Source organism: Ictalurus furcatus, chromosome 17, assembly GCF_023375685.1.
Source record: "Ictalurus furcatus strain D&B chromosome 17, Billie_1.0, whole genome shotgun sequence".
Taxonomy (NCBI): Eukaryota; Metazoa; Chordata; class Actinopteri; order Siluriformes; family Ictaluridae; genus Ictalurus; species Ictalurus furcatus.
In genome coordinates, this window is record NC_071271.1 from 20382575 (window position 1) to 20402574 (window position 20000).

At 42.6% G+C, this 20000-nt stretch overlaps 1 protein-coding gene across 1 annotated transcript in view; it reads right to left on the reverse strand.

Moving 5' to 3' along the window:
- Nucleotides 1–20000, reverse strand: part of kirrel3l (kirre like nephrin family adhesion molecule 3, like) — a 49461-nt gene that overhangs the window by 20471 nt on the left and 8990 nt on the right. The window lies entirely within an intron of this gene.

Consider the following 20000-nt stretch of genomic DNA (forward strand, 5'->3'; position numbering starts at 1 on the left):
TTACAGGAGGAGAGGGACAGGCAGGCACAGAGCGCGTTACCAAGTTAGAGCAGAATCAGCAAAAAAAAAAAAACCACACCGGCCCATCTGTATTCGTACTCCTCTGTCACCAGTAGCCTACTGTGCTAGCATTAGCATCGATGAAACACATCAGCCAAAAGACTACCATTACTCAAGGTCCGCGCTACGGGAGGAAGTTGCCTTTTTACATCCAGCTAGCATCGGTTTGCCTTGTGGAAATGGCTGCCTGGAGGATATAAGTGAAGCCGCAAAAGCCTGTCGTATATCACTGCGAAATGGCACGCTCTACAGGGGGCTATCTGGTTGATGCTAGCACGGCTAATGTTGCATTATTCTCTCAGGGCTCAGGCTGTAGCACACTTTGGTTTCCCGCGCTGAACAAGGGAGGCTGGGTGTCAGCTGTTCGTGACTTATTTAACTCTTTCCTCTGTCCATATGGTGGACTGATGGAGAGAGTGATGCCCTACTGAGCTGTGGAATCTGTCACCCTGTCCCTAGCTCGGTTTGTAGGTGGGGGTGGTGCGCCTTTTGTACGAACGGATGTTAAACAATCAAAGCAGTGTTTGGCATCCCATGAGGGCCATCAGCTGTGCGCAAAAACAGAGAGCGAGAGAGAGAGATAGAGAGAGACTAGGGTGAAGGAAAGAAAGAGGGTGGGAGGGAGTAGCACCTGCTTTCAGTCCTGGCTGGACTGCTCGTGATCCTCTCAGTCTCTATCAGTCTTTTGTATATTCTACTCTCAAATTATACATGTTCCCAATCCTCCAGTGGAATCACATTATAATATGTTTACTAAACTAATTCTAATTTGCACTGAAGCAATACTGCTTAATACTAGGATGCAAAAAGGTTTTTTTTTTTCTTCCTCTGGGAGAAAAAGATTCTATATACAACCCTGTAACGGAGGATTTCCCTTTCTGAAACGTCTACTTTTCGGAAACTATCTACAAAATCCTTTAGTGACACTTTTTGTGCCCAAAGGCAAACTGAACAAATTATGCCAGGGGTTGTCACCTGGTGCGGACGAAGCAAAGTATTTCAGCAGACCAGACCGAATACTTAAAAAAAAAAAAAAACTAGCAAAGTTAAGGAATGTTAAAAAAAACAACAACAACAACTCTAAACACAAACCATATCAGCTTCTGTAGCAGATCCAATGTTGTGGTTTATCCCCTGCGTCCCAATATGTGTGGCATACTTATATACTTATATACTATGTATTAAAAGTATGTACTCTTTTTGTGAAGAAAAAGTACATCCCTTCAAGTGTGTATTAAAAGAATATGCAAATATTAGGACATACTAGCACGAAGAGAACACGGTCACCGTAAAACAAACTCCTCGGTGCATTTCAGCTTTTCTTCTTGCATTAATTCCTTATATAATTTACACTACAGCATTTCATTTATCATTCCCTTGATTTTATTTTTTCCACATTTCATTTCCACATTTACATCATTCACAGCGAACCGTCACACAACTCCTCCTCCATCACACAAGGAGTTGTGGAAAAAATAAATGTCCATGGATCCACACTTCTAAAATCTAGCAGAAGTAGTAGACCATCAGGGTACCTTTGGGATACGCATTTCGACATACTACCATTTGGGACACACTAATTCTAATCTCGGTTATTATTTAGTATGGATAGTGGATAGCCAATTGGAACGCAGGGTTTCATTTTCTGATTAGCAAAGTGATGACATGGCTTGGTTTTAAAAAGTCAATCATGAAAGCAAAATATTTCAAGAGGAAAAGGACAGAGGCCCTGGCGCTAGTCAAAAATGATAATGTGAAGCGCCGCTACAACACAAAAATAACCATTTTTAGTTTTAGTTTTTATATCCAACAATTATAGTTATGGTAATTGTTAAGCAGTAAGCATTAATGGTTGTTGCATTCAGTCATGTTAGGTGCGTATCCATAGATTTTGTAAGCAAGGGATGTTCTGGAACCAGCCAAAATTGTCCTGTAATGCTTTTTACACCATATTTCCTCTACACCTGAGAGGGTTTCAGAGCTTGGTCAGTTTGTCGGAAGATAAAACACGTGAAAAGGTTTTTTTGTTTGTTTGTTTGTGGGTTTTTTTTCTTTTGTGTTTTTTTTTTTTTACCAAGAACTCCAATTTCAACCAAAATACTAGTTACTGTGTTTTCCCGTCCTAAGGCTTCCTCATTCTTTCTAACTCTGACATACAGCAAACCCACACAGAGTGTCAATATGGCTGTTCCCTCGCTGTGAGTTTCTCATCGCTGGAGCTCCCAAACCCCTACCGGATCCAGAAAGATGGCAACCAGCCTGAGGTAACAAATCCATTCAGAGACACCGAGAGTTTAGGCTTTAGAAGTTTAAAAGAGGTGGTGGTGGTGGGGGGGTATTGGCAGTCTTAAAAGAAAACGGCCTTTCCCTTGGTTTTGTTATTTCTCTCCCTCCTTCTTTTTTACTGTGTGGTTAAATAGTAGACTGGAGGATAAAGCCAGGCCCATTCACTCTGCCCTAAGCCCACTCAAACCCATAGCTCTAGGGTTAGGGTGTTTAAACAGAGGGGATGAGGGGTGAAAGGGGGTGAAATCAGGGCAACATACGGCGTCCAGAGCCGAGCCATTGTCCTCCTGTCCCTCGCTTTTAATAGGCCTCTTCATTTCCAATCAATCCTGCTAAATGCAAGTTTAATAGCTTTTCAATAGCGGCTTCCCCCGCCCCTCTAGGGAGAACGGGATTTTCTCCCCATTCTCTCTCCATCTCGCTTTTTTTTCTCTCCGCTCGCTCTCTTTCACTCGATCATTCCCGCGGCTTCTTTTTCTCGCCAGTGAAAGGGGGCTTCCGAGCTTAGCTGACAGTGTTTGGGCCGCACTCAATTATCCACTCCATCGAAGGACACTGCAAAGAACACCCCCTTCCCCACCCCAACACCACCACCACCACCACCACCACCACACACATACCACTATACTTCCATCTCTGTCTTTCTCTTTCTCTTCTTTGTCTTTCCGTTCTCCATCTCTTTCGATTTCTTTGTATCTCTCTCCGACACATACGAAGGCGTAACTCTCTTTTGAGCTGGTGCACATTTTTGAACAGGCCTTCTTGATCTTGCAGTCTTCCACGCAGAAAGAAAGAAAGAGAGAGAGAGAGAGAGAGAGAGAGAGAGAAAGAGAGCTGAAAAAGCAGTGCAATGGTGAAAGATATTCCTTATCCCATCTGAAGGTGTGTAAACGTGTGCCTGTGTGCTGAACAGAATATTTGAAGATTACGAGGTGGTGCTTCCATACAGAACTAAACCAGCCGTGCTCGTGCATTTTTGAAGCTTTCTTTAAATAAAAAAAAAGAGAGAGAGACATTGTTTCCTCTCCTCTCCCACCTTGCCATTCACTTCACTTTAAAAAAAAAAAAAAAAGAGTCTTTTCCTGGACTCTCTAATTGTACTGTGCTTTTGGGATTCTGCACGTTGAATCCAGCACTGTATAAGCATCGATTGCAATTGAAAGCACGTTGCTCCATCTAAACGTTTACGGCTTGTGATAATTCATCACAGCAGCGGGGCTTTGAGCGGAGTTCACACATTGACTCTCTTCCTTTTGCGTAATCACCAGATCCCATTAATAAGTACGCGTCCATATTATCTCTCACACTGAGCTCTCCAGTATGTTCGCATCTTATCCAAGCCAGGAGGATGCATATGCCAAGCTCAAAATATAAACACCAGCCACAGACATGTCGACTGATCCACCGTGACAGCAGTCCAAAAATGTAAATCGTGTAATATACGCATACATCACAACACGAATAAGCTTGTGCCGTAGGAGTGATTCACTGCAATCCAAATCTATTTTCTGGGGGAAAAAAAAACAGACAACACATCAGTGCTGGTTAATGACTCATTTCAAATTGGAATAATTCCTCTTTGCTGAATTACCCAATTCTTAGACGCTGGTTTAGCAGCTTAATTACACGAGAGCGCTCCTGACGGGGAAGAGCTTGATGAAAGCGCGAGAGGTTAGAGAGGTGCGGTGTGACAGTTTGATAAGCCACAGGTTTCAGAGCTACGTGAGGAGTTACGTGAGGCTAACGATGTCTAGTAAGTGAAGCTGTCAGACATGCTCGGTCAAATCAATCACTTTTGCATTTGTGTAAGAACATATTCATCCAAATACTACACTGTTAGATTATGCTAACATGACGATTTGGAGATTTCTCTGTGAGTTTACCTTGAACACAGAAATTATACTTAGCGTTCAGCTAAACCACTTTCTAACTCTTCACTTAGCGGTTAGCTAAACCACTTTCCAACTCTTCACTTAGCGGTTAGCTAAACCACTTTCTAACTCTTCTTACTTAGCGTTTAGCTAAACCACTTTCTAACTCTTCACTTAGCGTTTAGCTAAACCACTTTCTAACTCTTCACTTAGTGGTTAGCTAAACCACTTTCTAACTCTTTTCACTTAGCGTTTAGATAACCACATTCTAACTCTTCACTTAGCGGTTAGCTAAACCACTTTCTAACTTTTTTCACTTAGCGTTTAGCTAAACCACTTTCCAACTCTTCACTTAGTGGTTAGCTAAACCACTTTCTAACTCTTTTCACTTAGCGTTTAGATAACCACTTTCTAACTCTTCACTTAGTGGTTAGCTAAACCACTTTCTAACTCTTTTCACTTAGCGTTTAGATAACCACATTCTAACTCTTCACTTAGCGGTTAGCTAAACCACTTTCTAACTTTTTTCACTTAGCGTTTAGCTAAACCACTTTCCAACTCTTCACTTAGTGGTTAGCTAAACCACTTTCTAACTCTTTTCACTTAGCGTTTAGATAACCACTTTCTAACTCTTCACTTAGTGGTTAGCTAAACCACTTTCTAACTCTTTTCACTTAGCGTTTAGATAACCACATTCTAACTCTTCACTTAGCGGTTAGCTAAACCACTTTCTAACTTTTTTCACTTAGCGTTTAGCTAAACCACTTTCCAACTCTTCACTTAGTGGTTAGCTAAACCACTTTCTAACTCTTTTCACTTAGCGTTTAGATAACCACTTTCTAACTCTTCACTTAGCGGTTAGCTAAACCACTTTCTAACTCTTTTTACTTAGCGTTTAGCTAAACCACTTTCTAACTCTTTTCACTTAGCGGTTAGCTAAACCACTTTCTAACTCTTTTGACTTAGCGGTTAGGTAAACCACTTTCTAACTCTTCACTTAGCGGTTAGCTAAACCACTTTCTAACTCTTCACGTAGCGGTTAGCTAAACCACTTTCTAACTCTTTTTACTTAGCGTTTCGCTAAACCACTTTCTTGCACCAATGCTACCAGTTCAAAATTTTGAGAATTATACATTACCTACAATATGGTACATTCAAAGAATGTCAAAAGAGGACATTTTAAAAGGACAGAAAGTCATAGCTTATATGGGACTGCCTCTCGTGTGTGTGTGTGTGTGTGTGTGTGTGTGTTTGTGTGTGTGTGTGTGTGTGTGTGTGTTCCCCTCCCTTTAGTAACAAGGTCAAAGCGCACTTGGCCTGTCAGACTTTAATCCGGATTTTTCAAAAAAGGAAGATCATTTCACAGGCCTAGATGGCAGCAGGGCAGAGCGTGTGTGTGTGTGTGTGTGTGTGTTTGTGTATGCGGTAGGGGGTTGTGTCATCTCGTAAATAGGGCAGGCATGCTGTGGGAATTGCAGGGTGCATTTACCAGCTACTTTGACTTGTGACTTTGCTTTTTTAGTCACACACACGGGCCGAGCTAAGTGCAGCAGTGGACGAGAGCATGCCATATTAAACAGCTTTGCTTTTCTTCCTCCCTGATTTCTCCATGCTGTTTTTAGAGCCCGGGGTCCATCAGAGGACTCGCTGAGAGCAAAACGGATGGACAGATGTTCGCAATGATCCCTCACTGGCTAGTATCACCAGAGACGGCACAGAAAGAGAGACTTGATGGTGCGTGTGAGTGAGTGAGTGTGTGTGTGTGTGTGTGTGTGTGTGTGTGTGTGTGTGGCAGTAATGTAAACTGTTGGCTCGTACTTGCTCCTTTCAATCCGCTATAAATCAGAATATTCATCTCAGGTCTGACCTTATTCGGTGCTGTGTCGTGGCCAGTGTTTATTTGGCCAGTGACAATGTTAAAGAGCAGAAATGTTCTTCATCACTGCAGCACGTCTGCCAAACATGTGATCACCACCAGCCGTGCGCTGTTTTAAACATGTCACCTATTTCAAAAATACAGCTCAATCTACATGACTCGTGTGATTTTATATATATATATATATATATATATATATATATATATATATATATATATATATATATATATATATATATATATATATATCCTAAAGGGATGAGCGATAGACCAAGAAGATTACGACAGTGCAAGATGTACCCTGTGCCTGTCAATCCACATATCCTGATACTTTATTATTATTGAAAAACAAAAAACACTACTGACTTTATAAGGCCTAGGATTGCATATATGAACTATGAAAAATCTACTATTGTAGATGATTTTTGAGTTCCTATTACATGAAATGGACAGACTACTGTATAATGGTCATCTAAATGAAGTGTGGAGCAATGGTCAGTGTTTGAACTAAACTGTCCCATCATGCATCACAAAAAGAGGAGGGGCTTATAGCACATAATAGACTTCGAGGATGGTGAGGGACCGACCATTTACAGCTTCTGTAATGTAAGTGATAACAGGAACCAACTTGTCTCACAAATGTTACACAATATTAAATGTGACTAGAAATTGATAAAAAGTCATATTTAAAAAAAGGCTATAATAATTTAATAAAAAATTTTGGTACAGCACTTCAGAACGCACTGTAATTGGTTACAGTAACTCCATTTTGCATTAGACTGCAACACACCACAATATCATTGATTATTTTCCTATAACAGCGTGGTCTGTCGTGTTTTTATTTAATATGTATACTAACTTTTTATGGCCTATCAGCTACAGTGGGTTACAATGCCAAGTCAGTATTATAGAAATATCTCTGACACCCAAAATGCTTTCAGAAAAGTGTATATTGACCTAATTTATTGATATATTGTTAAAATGATCACCCTATTTACTTAACAGAAGTGCTTCGTTATGCTTTATTGAATACAGTAGAAGGTTCTTAACTATTCGCAGGCTGTCCATCAAACAGGGTGGATGTGTTGGTGAAGTAGAAGTTATATGTAAATGAGATGGGGATGGGTGTGTCTCAACCAGCTCCCTAGTTCAGTAGTCAGGGCACTGATCAGGGCCATTTTAAGGGCCGTCTCAATCGCAAAATCCTTCCAGTGCACTGGAACTTTCGCTCCCTAAATAATCCCACAATGCACCGCAAAAACCAGGGAGCACCGAAGCTCGAAAATACAAGGGTGGACGAACTCTGACAACTTCCGTCTACAAATGTAAGTAGCTTGTTATTGTTGTTATTATTGCTCAAATGATTACTTACGTTAGTGATTTTTACATTTATTTGATGTTCTATATACGGTTCGTTTCAGTCTAACGACTTTTAAGCGTTTAATGATTTTTTAAAAAAATCCACTAGCATGCCTGCGATCCTGCTTGACGTACCATGACAGAAATGCATGTGATTAAGCTAACAAATTTATATGACATATAAACCTTAAATATATAAAAACTTAAATAAATAAAACGCGAGTACATAGTCATGTCGCCGGAAATTGAGTCATCAGTGTCTCAATGTGTAGTGAGCCTTACCTGTACCCTGACTCCAGTACACGAGATGCTGATTCACTACCTAAGGAGCCAGGGATCAAGACACACATGTTTCAATCAAAGCTCCCTCCAAGTCCCGCCCCATTTATATGTCAATACTGTTGACTAGCACCTCGTTCAAACACCCAACTGCTATTCTGACTAAAGACTGGGAACACTGTTTGAGAAAAAGACTTTAGGCAGCAACTCAACACACACGCACACACACACATACTGTAGACACACATACAGCATGGCCACCCTGAGTGCTATGAGCTCTAATGGTGTGGTTAGCCAGAGAGGCTGACCCAACCTTATATCCATTACGCTTAGCCGCCATGCTCTCAGGAGAATGCGCCCTGGTGCTGCCCACTGCTCACGCTGATAATTCAACAACGTGCTAAAAAAGCAGCAAATGCTGCCCTACAGACCCCCGCTTTCAGATGACCCGCTCCCTCTTTCCGCCTCTGGTCTCATTTCTGTGGACAGATAGATAGAGAGTGAGATGGATGGATGTGCAGAAGGGAGGAAGAGAAAATTAAAAAAATAGCTCGCTGGAAAATAAGCAGGCTGCGCTCCCTAAAAGCGATGAATTGTGTCTGCTTTAGATAAGGCCGCTAAAGCCGAGCTGGAGAGAGCGAGCTCAATTTCGCACTGGGGAATTATTATCCTTTTGTTTCACCGTGGAAGGCCCTTTTGTCTCAGTCTCATTGTGGGAGTGTGTGCGTGTGCGTGTGGGCGGCCGGGTGGAGTGTGTGTTAAGCTGCGATATAAAAAAGCATTTGTTAGGGTCTTTGCTGAAGAGTGCGCTGGATCTTATAAGCAAGAGTCTTCTGGGTTTTTTTTCCAGTAGTCTAAACAAGCCACCTGCGTCTACATGTGCCCTCTCCTAACCTGGCACACATCATCCCTTTCTTTTTTCTCCTCCACTTTCTGTCCTCATCTCTTGCTTCTTATTTCCCCATTGCCTTTCTTATGCTGTCCTGCTCTTTTTTTTCTGTCATTTCATGTCTAAATTGCAGGCTAACCACGTTTTGAGGACTGTAAGCACAGGAGGTTAATCCTCCTAGCCACTCTTTCACACTCCTCTTCTTTGTTGGTTTCCTGGCACCAATTGGGAACGTTTTCACAATTCCTCAATTCCTTCAATCCACCTTCTATCCATTCATCCATCTGCACCCCTCTGTCCATTTTTTTGGTTATAACCTACTGTGGTGCACTTCCACTGTCAATTTTCTCCCACTAAATACCTCCCAGGGTTCCTTTTCAGACTTATCTACAGTGTGACCGATTTGCCTTCTCCACGCTTTTGCTTTACTGCAATCGTCTTCTGTTTTTCATCCCTCCCTTCTTTCATTCTTTCCATCTCTCATCCCAGTTTGTCTATCTCTGGCCTTGAAAATTACAGGGGATGGACTGGGACTGTCAGTCTGAGAAGATGGACATGGAGAGTGAGAGAGAGAGAGAGAGAGAGAGAGAGACAGAGAGAGAGAGAGAGAGAGAAGGGGGGAACAAAGGAGGAGGGCAGGAAGGGATAACATGGACTAACGGACATGTGGACACGCCCACATCACCGCTGGAGGTTTAAAGGCGTAGGACGAGTCCCTGACAGATTGAGGACTCAAACGAAGACACTTTGATGGAGCTCTAATCACCGTTCCTCAGCAGGACTGTCACCCTCGGGTTTGTCCCCTCTCTGCATCTATCTCTCTGTCTCTCGTTCCTGTCGCAGCACTGTTCCAATTATGTCGTCACACCGTCAGTCACACGGAACGCACCATCAGGCCACATCATCCGCCCTTCTCCACATCAGGCTCAGAGGACACAGGTGCACACAACTATAGACTGTTACATATACATGATTCGCATGCTGATGTTTATAAGACTGACACGCAACTTTAAACGGTACTGTAAATGGATAATAATGTCAAGTAATTCTTTAATTAATAAACGTCATTAGTGTTCGTAATTGCTGTGGTATAAGAGGAATAAAATACTTGCTGTTATTGGAAAAGAATCAGCTTTGAAGTGGTAACAGTAACTTGCTTTGCACCACCCCATCATTGATTATTTTCCTATAACAGCATGCCGCAGAGTGTTTTTAATTCTTACTTAACTGCTCTTGTATACGTCATGCTCATGTGTACTGTTGGTGTGTATTTTCTCAGACGTTACACCATCAGGATTTTGCCCAATGATATTACTCTGTGGCTCGCATCTCACCTCCACTTTTGGACCAAAGCAGCCTCTCTTACAGTTGAAGGAATCTCAGCGCAAAAATAAATAAATAAATAAATAAAACACAGGCTAAAGGAGGAGAGGAAGGGGGAGGAAAAGATTGTCTGTACACATCAGTGAGCTGTCTTGACATGATGTTGATTGAGCCCATCTTGTCATTTCGTGCCCCCTGGTGCTATCCGGACAAGCCTATCGAAGCGCTCTCTCTTTCTCTCGTTCTCTGCTTGGTGTGAGTCTCTCAGTATGATTTACAACGCTTTTAGATCATTAGCTCTGTGCGCTGTTTGCATAAACGTCTCTGCCCTATGATCTGAAATCCAGAGCAGCGTCTGCTTTCGACACGAGATGGATGCTGCGCGCTGCGGAGCGAAGAAAAACAAATGAATATGGAGAAAAAATAAATAAATGAATGAGCCCAGACTTTGTGTCTGTACCTGAACCGTTCCTCGGGCAGAGACATCAGGGTAAACGACGGGTGAGGAAAAATACGCAGCATGATAAATAAGACAAGGCGATTAAAAATCCATAAAGACAATAGAAAGAGCACGTTATAACAGAGCCCTCTACTACTCGCTGAGTCGATCCCACTTCTTCTTAAAGACATAGTGAATGAAAACAATAGAATATGCAGCTTACACAGAGTCACCCACACGTCAGACTCAATGCCCTGAGGTGTCAGTTAATTTAGTCATGGGATTTGTGACCTACGTTTCCTAATTGAGCCCAGTAGAGGCCCCTGTGACTCTGCTCAACCGAAAAAGTATGTTTTATAATTAATCCTTTTTCTTCTCCTGCTCTGTCATTGTTATTAGTAGTATTATTATTCATTTATTTATTTATTTATTTTTATTACGTGTTCGAGCTGAGGCTGTGTATTTGTGTGTGTGTCATGGAGCATCTTTGAAAATAATTTCAGGGACAAGTTCAATAAACATACAGATGGTTAAAGTGTGCTTTCTGCAGATTTTGAACTTAATGTGGTATTTTTTCTCTTGAAGCTCTGCCTCTGCCTTTTTTTTTTTTCCCACCAGACATCAGTATCAGCTCAAGAAATCTACACATATAAGGAATTCACAACATTAAAGTCCATAAATAAAGTTATGTGTAATAAAGTGGAATGACACAGGAAAAAAGTATTGAACACACTACGAAAAAGCAGTTCTCCAAGGCAAGGAACCAGCTGAAATCTGTAAGTAATTATACCCCCTATCTGTGCAGATTAATATCAGCTGGGTTAGTAAATTGATGGTCTATAAAAAGGCTTTTCGTTACCAAGGTGTCACACAAGAAATATCTCATGATGGGTAAAAGCAAAGAGCTCTCCCAAGACCTTCACAACATTATTGTTGTGAAACATATTGATGGATTCGGATACAGACATATTTCAAAACTTCTGAATCCTCCAGTAAGCACCATTGGGGCCATTATCCGCAAGTGGAAGCAACATCACTCCGTCATCCACCGGCCATGCACAGGAGCTCCTTGCAAGATTTCTGACCAGGGAGTCAGAAGAATAGTCAGAAGAGTAGCCCAAGGACCACTCGGAAAGAGCTCCAGAAACACTTGGAGGCTGCAGGTGCCATTGTCACAGAGAAAACAATAGGCAATGCACTCCACTGCTCACACTCACCCCGCTAGACTCCATTACTAAAGAAAAGGCATGTTGAAGCTCGTTTAAAGTTTGCTACAACTCATTTGGACAAACCTATGAAATACTGGGAGAGCGTAGTCTGATCAGACGAGAGCAAAATTTAACTTTCTGGCTGTCATACTACACACCATGTTTGGAGAAGAAATGGCAGTGCGCATCACACTAAAAACACTAAACCAACAGTGAAGTTTGGAGGTGGAAGCATCATGGTGTGGGGCTGTTTTTCATCGCATGGTACTGACAGACTTCATATAATTGAAGGAACGATGAATGGAGCTCTTTACCGGGAGATTCTTGAGAAGAGTCTGCTGCCATCCACCAGGATGATGATGATGAGACGTGGGTGGAGCTTCCAGCAGGACAACGATCCAAAGCATACAGAAAAGGAAACTCTCAGTTGGTTTCAGAGAATCACCTGACTTTAATCCAACTGAACAAGATTTAAAGACAATATGTTTAGAAGAATGGGCCAAAATCACACCTGAATAATGCGGTCCATTCATTTCTTCATACAGGAAGAGACAAATGCTTCTCCACTAAGTATTAAATGCATTTCAGGTAGCGTGTTCAATACTTTTTTCCTGTGTCATTCCTCTGTATTACACATAACTTCATTTATAGATTTTAATGTATGGATTTCTTTATATGTATGGATTTCTTGAGTTAATACCAAAGTCTGGTGAAACTTTCATGTAAATAACTTCATTGGAAATATATTTACTGAAAAAAATGTTGACATGTTCAACATTTCCCCCACTGTATTTGTTCCTCATAGAGCATTCACAATGCAGATAATTAACTACAATAAAATAATCCACGAGTGCTCTTTGTTGGTCTCTTTACTTGTTTTAACGTGTCCTTCACCCCACCTCTGTGGACCTTGAATCCCAATCGAGCAGCATGAAATCAAACAAAAGCCCATCTGAAATGGCAAGCAGTCTCCATCGGCTGCTAAAAGGCCAACGCGCAAGTATAGGCATCCTTCAAGCAGTCACAGATTAATCAATGCTTGTGGTTTTCTTCATCTTCCACAACGCCTGCTCTTTTTCCCCTCAAAGTGTATGTGTGTGTGTGGGGGGTGGGGGGGGGAGAAAAACAAACAAACATTTTAATTAAAATCATTTATACATTATACCTAATTTTATAGTCTCGAAATGTTCTTTAAATGATTTGTTGATTAAAATAAAATAAAGTAACACTGGAAAAATCATACATCCTGATTTGTGTAGTTCAAAAGAAAGAAAGAAAAAAAATCCTGAAACTCCATTAAGTTAACGTTGATTAGTAAAGGTGTGTAATTACGCTGAAATGTAGAGTCAGGTTTTTTTTTTCTTCCCCCTTTCAGATTGTACGTTTCCTCTAGAAGAATCACTCCTTGATTAATGAACAAATGATTAATGAGAGAACTAATTAATCGTTTAATTATTAAGCACGAAGTCCAGAGAAGCGGAAATAAAGGATAAAGAAAAGTGGAAGCCGCGTCGTTGGAGAAAGAATCCGGGTTTGTTTTGTGTTGCCGGCGGTCAGGTGGAGGAAATACAGAACGTAAATGTCAGGTCATGAACTTTCCTTTGACCAGCATATGGCTCACAGGTGTGAGAAGAAAAACAAGTGATCTGTGGAGTCAGTAACCTTATGCTAACTGCAAGCCGACTGATTTGCGGTGCTAATGCAAATCTTTGAGGTACAACTTCACTCTTCACACACTGTAGGTCAGTCAGTGTCCTCCCTCCACACCTCACCTTTAAGTAGGACACTCCATCACTCTTCGCTAACACACAACATGGTCCACTGTGGCGTGACGGCGACTGAACGCTACCCAGCACGCTGTGATGTATGAAACATGGCCCGTGCCAGAAACTATGATATACTGATGCATTTTTCCAGTCAAGTTTGACCTTTTTTTTCCTCTCCTGATATTAATCGTTGCAGTGCCAGAAAACATGCATGATCTATTTCTCCCCCAGGATCTCCATGAACTTTCAGGCAGTGCTGCCTCCTCACTACATCTTTACTTAGCCATGTTTTTTTATTATTATTATTATTTTTTTAGTCTTTCCTCCAGTGTTCTCCTGCACAACAACTCTGTTCCTGCTTTTCATCATCATCCCTCTCCCCCTGTGCACACTTCCGCTCTGGGATTCATCGTGGCCCACGGTTATTTTATGATCGCTGCTGAGTTTATGGCGGCCTTTAAAAAAAATGCGATGCTGCGTCCCCGGAGAAACCCCTGGCTCGAGCTTAGGAGGAGCTGCTCCGTGATATCCACCGTTATATATCTCAGCAGTTTGGCCGTGACATTATTAGCAGAGTCTCTGACCGACGGGAAGAGCCGGAGAGCTTTGGAGAAAATCTCCAGGGGCTTTTGGAAAGCCAGCGAAGAGGTAGATGAAGAAGAAGAAATGGGGGGGGAAATGGATGGAGAAGGGGCCTCGAGGCTGTGAGGCAGGATTGTTTTCAGTTAATGTGATGGAAAGGACTCTCTCTGTCAGTCTCTCGCTACACCCCCCCCCCCCCCCACCACCATCCCCTTCTCTCTATCTTCCTGTTGACTGGTTCTGTGTTGTGTGTTGGCAGCGTGGAATTGCACGGTTTCTCAGTCCACATGGGGTGAAAAGACCTTTGTCCTTCCAGTTGGCTTGGCCCATTGACTGCTTTTCTTGGACATATGGTTCCTGTGTGTCAGTTTCAGTCCGTCCCTGCACAAGAATGCTGTGGGAGGGACGTCTGCCTCCTAATTTTCCAAACTCCCTCTTTAACACCTCAGCCTGCTTGTGCTTTTGATGAAGTTAAACACTTCATTTGGGATCTTTTTAGTGACCCTCTTTACGCCACCAGCTTTGACAGTTAACGGATCATAATGTAGATAATGGACACTGTGTATTAGTGTGTGTGTGTGTGTGTGTGTGTGTGTGTGTTGGCTGGGGAAGTGAAAAGATGTTTTTCCAACACAACCCACACATTAATATCCAGTATGAAATATGATTGCTGATACAATCTCCCTTCCACACCCTTTGCCATTCCTTCCCATCACTCTTTATCTTCCATAGAAAAATATTTTCTGAATAACACAGCGTGTTCTCTCCTCCATCTCTTTCTCTATTGATGCATCTTTTTCAGTACTGTCTCACACACCCACACTGTTTAGTTGGACAGAGGCTTAGGTAGCAGTAATAGATGGATGCTGGGCAGTGAAGCCTGTATCTCTGATGCCCAGGCTCCTGCTGGAGTGTCTCAGCATGTCTCACTGTGATAAGCCTTTTAATTAAGTGTCTAACAAGGACGTCTAGGGGTATCCGTCGAGGGGACACGGTCGGCCGTGTATGAACCCATTAACTAGAGGGAAGGAGGGATTCAGAGAGAGAGGGAGAGAGAGTCTTTAATACTCCCTAGGTTATTTTGTATGAGAATGACAAAAACAGAACACCAAGGAAATAAACGTACCTCTTCTTGACACCTCCAGTCTTCTAGATAAGATAAACTTCATTTTCACATCGCATTTGGTTTCTTAGGCTGATAAACAGGTGACGCAGGAAGGTCTCTTATACCATCAGATGCCACTATTGATCATTAGACAGAGCGGCCGGACAACCTGCAGATTGCCTGCCCGCAGCTCAACGCCGATCCAATACTGGCTTCGCAGGATATGGGGTTTGAATCTCAGGAAGTCCAGATCAATCTGTACAGATTGATAATGAAAAAAGTCCCATTTTGCTTATCTACCCCACTTTGCTGTGCGGAAGTGAAGGAATAGATAGGGTTAGAGGGTATCTCCACAACACAGAAGAGGGAGATAGAAGAGGGAGAATGGCACAGGAGAGACCAAAGAGGAGAAAATGTGCTTTCCTGTCTTTCTTCTGCTGTGCAGGCTGATCTTGTCCCACTTGTCTGCTCAATCCCAAATGCAGTCTTGCCGTCTCCATCGTAAAATCCTTCAATCTTCTCTTTCGAGGGAAGTGTCTTTTAAAACTTAATTAAAACCAAATCCAAAAGCCTTTCTCGTTCCAGGGGGCGAGACCTGAAATCAACAATCAAAGGGATGGAGAGAGGCAAGAAGAGAGGAAGGAGAAAGAGAAAAATAACAGAAAGAAAAGGAAGGAAAACACAGAGAGTCTTGCATCTACTCTCAAGGAATGGTGGTCAGGGGCTCAGCTTGACCTCTTGACCTGGAGCTTCTTGCAAGATTAAGCAGCCAACAAAGCTTCTCGAGTGAAAAACCATGGCCAGGGAACAATGGCTGCCAGGCATGAGGCATATTGGATTTTAATTAAGAGCCTAGAGAACACGTTGGGACCATGTTGAAAAAGGCCGTGGGACTTGGAGGAGCCCTAGTTCTTCAAGCACTTGACCATCCACTGCAGCTCAATGCCATTTCCCCCCTCACAAAGTCTTTCTCTTCTCTTTTGTGTGCTTTTCTTATCCTTTCACACTCTTCTCGCGCCTTTATGTCTCAGAGCCTCAAACAAGAACTAAAAGAAAAACCCTGTGTGCCTGTCCACTCATTCACATGTGCCTGGTGAGAATGGCAAACAGAGACTTCTCTCCCAGCTCCACAGAGAGTTATCTGTCACCCCCACCTTTTTAGTTTCTTGGGTTATTACTCTCTCTCTCTGTCTTTCTCATACCAAGGTACAAGGAGCCAATGCCTCTCGAGGACGAGCGAGAACAATAAAGTTAAAATGGACTAAAAAAATGGGGGTGTGATTATGTGATACGGAATTATCTCAGTTGTGAAAGTGGTGGTGGGATGAAAGAAGGGATGGGACAGAATGTGAGAGAGGGGGAAATAATTATTTGCCAGCAGCACTGCCAGGAAAGAAGAGCATTGTGCCAATGTGGACAGGAAAAGACCAGCGTTAATTTAATTGCCTTTAAACCTGTATATTTTTCTGGGATATTGGATCGAGCCTGTACTTTGCAAGAACGATTGCTAGATGTGTAAACTTTCAGTGGGCTGGGTTGTTTAAGTGCTGCTCTTATCTGTCCTTTTGTCTTTATCTATGCCCGCAGCTAGATGCACCTAGCGCTAATAATAATGCTGCTAGCTAATGAACGTTGCGGGTGAGCAGAAAGCTCTTTCGAGAGTGCTAACATGAAAGAGAGACACAAAAACTCACTAACACACATACAGTACTGGAATACCAAGCGCATGGTCAGAGACAGGTCATTGTCACCTCCACAGGCAAGAAAAGCAAGTCGCTAATTGGTGCGAAAACACACACCGACTTGTGTAATGGGCATTCGAGGATGCTGGATCTTGTTAACACTATACACTAGATCATGGCGAGCTGGAGAAGACCAGGACAGAAGGAATGGGGAAAATATTGTGAGAGAGAGAAAGAGAGAGAAGGAGGCCTTGTTTGGTGCGGATAGTCTCAGTTTAGCCCCAGCATTGCTTTGTCCCTTGCCTAGCTTGGAGGAACAGTTAATGGACCTTTCCTCTCCTACTGCTGTGTAAAACTGGCAGCAATGCCATCATCAAAGCCAGAGGAAATAAATTAAGGCCCTCAGTACTGGAAACAAACCTCGACCCCTCAGGATGTCGCCTTTGACCACTGTGCATTTTTTTAAACACGCGGCATGAGGAGCACAGACATTCGTGAATAATTCCCTCTCCCCTCACAATTCCCCTCCTGAGTCAAATCTGTTCCTCTTTTACACTTAAGTGAACTCGTTAATAACATTAGCAAAACAAAGGCGGCTCGGCGCCAGGCTGCCACATCGGAGTCCCACAGAAGAGCCGATTTTACCCAAACTCTTATAAAACACTGTGCACAATGCATCTCTTTCACACTCATTTTTATATTGAAACTAGAAGTGTATGAAGAGCTAATCAGCTACTGTGGTGGATTCGTGACCCTCCCTCTGGCTCGGCTGAAAGGGACTCCAGGGCTTCCTGATTGCCCCGGTCAGCCTTCCTAAGTAGCCTGTGATTGAGTGGGACCGTTAAGGGATCATCTATCACTACTCTAAGCTAGCTTAGGGAAAGAAAATGGACACGTGACACACCCACGAGGACCCCACACAAGCACATAAAAGCGATATTAAATTAACTCTAGCGTAGTTCAATTACATGAGATTTACACTGGAGTACATTATGCCAGCAGTTTTATTGTGTACACTCAAGCCTATAGACACTGCTCCTTTTCCGGTGATGTAATTTTGAAGGATACATTGTATTGAACGCAAAGATACTCTCAGATCCATAGCAAACCTGAATGCCGCTCCTCAAGGCATCACTTTCATACAAGCTAAACAAATTGTTTTTCTTTCAAAGCCTTTTTATTCCTACCATTGTTTTTAGAGGTTGCTCATAAATCAGTTCTTTATATCCTCTCAGCATGCTAGCTGAAGTTATGTGAAAGCTGAGGCTGCTAGCTTGCGGCTAGTGTGATGGAGGAGATCATCTCTCTGCCACTGTTAGTGGCACTTCAGGTCTAATGCAGAGATAGCAGGGTGTCTGTCTGTCTGTCTGTCTGTCTGTCTGTCCGCTTATCTGTCTACCACTGAGATGGTACAATTCTGCCATTTCCTCCCCACCTTGCCAGTTTTCTGTACCAGGTTTTCCATTCTACACTACACTGTTTTCGGCTCCACGCTGGGCAAGAGAGAATATTTGATATGTTGGTGGTGAAAGAGCAAAGCAAATCTCCTAAGGTGAGATGTGAGAGAAGCTTCGACACCTCACTGGTGCCTTCATATCTCGGCGCAGTATCTCTCCACTGCCTCAGAAAGCAGACCGTTTACTTTGGTCTATTTCAATCTCTTCTTCTACACAATCTGTGACTGTCTGTTTATCTATATGTCTAATTATGCTGTCTGTCTTATGTAATTTGTGCCTGGGTAAATGATTGTATGCTGGAGACCCTTTCCTCCTCCTCCTCTGTTGCTTCCACATAACAAATTAGGGAAACAATGGCTGCAAATGGGCTACTGCATCAAACCAGATGATGGATGAGTGATGGGCGCTCACCGAGGGTTGAGCTCTCATCCCTTCCCACCTGCTGTCCGCAACTCCTTGCGCAGAGAAAGAAACTTCTAGTGTGCTCGATTGTGCGATCTTCAAAAGCTCTTTCATCCGACTCCATGCGTCACCTGATTGTGTCTGTTTTTGAGTGTGCCTTCCTGTCATCATGCTAATCAAGCAACTTCTCTTGCTCTTTCACTTCGCTTTCTTTCTATCTCTCTCGCTCTGCCTTCCCACTCTCTAATCTCTGTCATTATGTCTGAGTGACAAGTACTCCACGCCAGCACCCACTGCAAGACTGAGCTGGAGGACAGAATGTCGAGAGTAAACATCTGACATCCTGTACAGCAAGCCTGAGGTAGCTGTTTGTGGAAATGTATGTGTACATACTTGCTTGCATTTCCTCCCCCAGGGATCACCAGGGGTGGATGCTTCAGTGCCACAAGATTCATGCAAAAAGCTCTCTTGCTGGAGAGAGCCTGTATAGACTTTTCAGTAGAGATTCTGGCATGTCTTCAGGTACCATCGCAAAAAGACTCCAGATCACCCACTTGTTCCTTCTTGCCTTTCCACCTGGCTTCCACTCCGGATGAACCTGTGTGTCCATGGCTACATAGTTTTCACCATGTTTCCCTTTTTGTGTTCACCCCAAGGTGTTGAAATGTCCCACCTTGTTGTCCATCTCCTATTTCAGGCGGTGTCTACCTCAAAAGGCTGAGACATTGTTCTTCTTTCACCAAAAGAGCACACAAATGCAGTAGTTGCTTTACTTTGGTACAAGGGTATCCGTTACCTTCTGAGCTAAGCTGCTAGAAGTTAATCTCTCTGAGTTCTCTTTCTAGTCTGTTATGGCACACCACTCTTTCAGGCTCCAAAGACTCCTGTATCTTTTTGCTAAGTCCATTTTGTTTTCATTCTCCTTCTTCCTGCCTTTCCTGTGTTGTCTTCTTTCTCAGATTTGGTGAAATGGCTTGCCTAGTAGAAAATTTTATACTCCACCACACACACACACACACACTACCCATTCACCATTTTTTAAATATATATATATATATATATATATATATATATATATATATATATATATATATATGTAATATATCTGCAGTGTTCAATAAAATGTAAATGTATGGACTAAGCATAAGCAAGGCTTGATCGATGGGCTTTGAGTGACACACCTCAGCCAATTACAAATTGGCCAACTTTCCTTCCAGCCTCCCACAGCAGCTTACAAATCTGCATAGGGGGTTCAGAGAAATAAGGAAAAGAAAAGGACATTCTGTACACTTTTCTTGGTATGAAATCCAGCTGTGTGACAACAAAACCGAAGATCTGTTCACCTCTGCCCAGCAAAGCATCCTCATCCAATATCTGTCTCCAGTGCTGTGTGTTATGCTTAACAGTTGAATCACT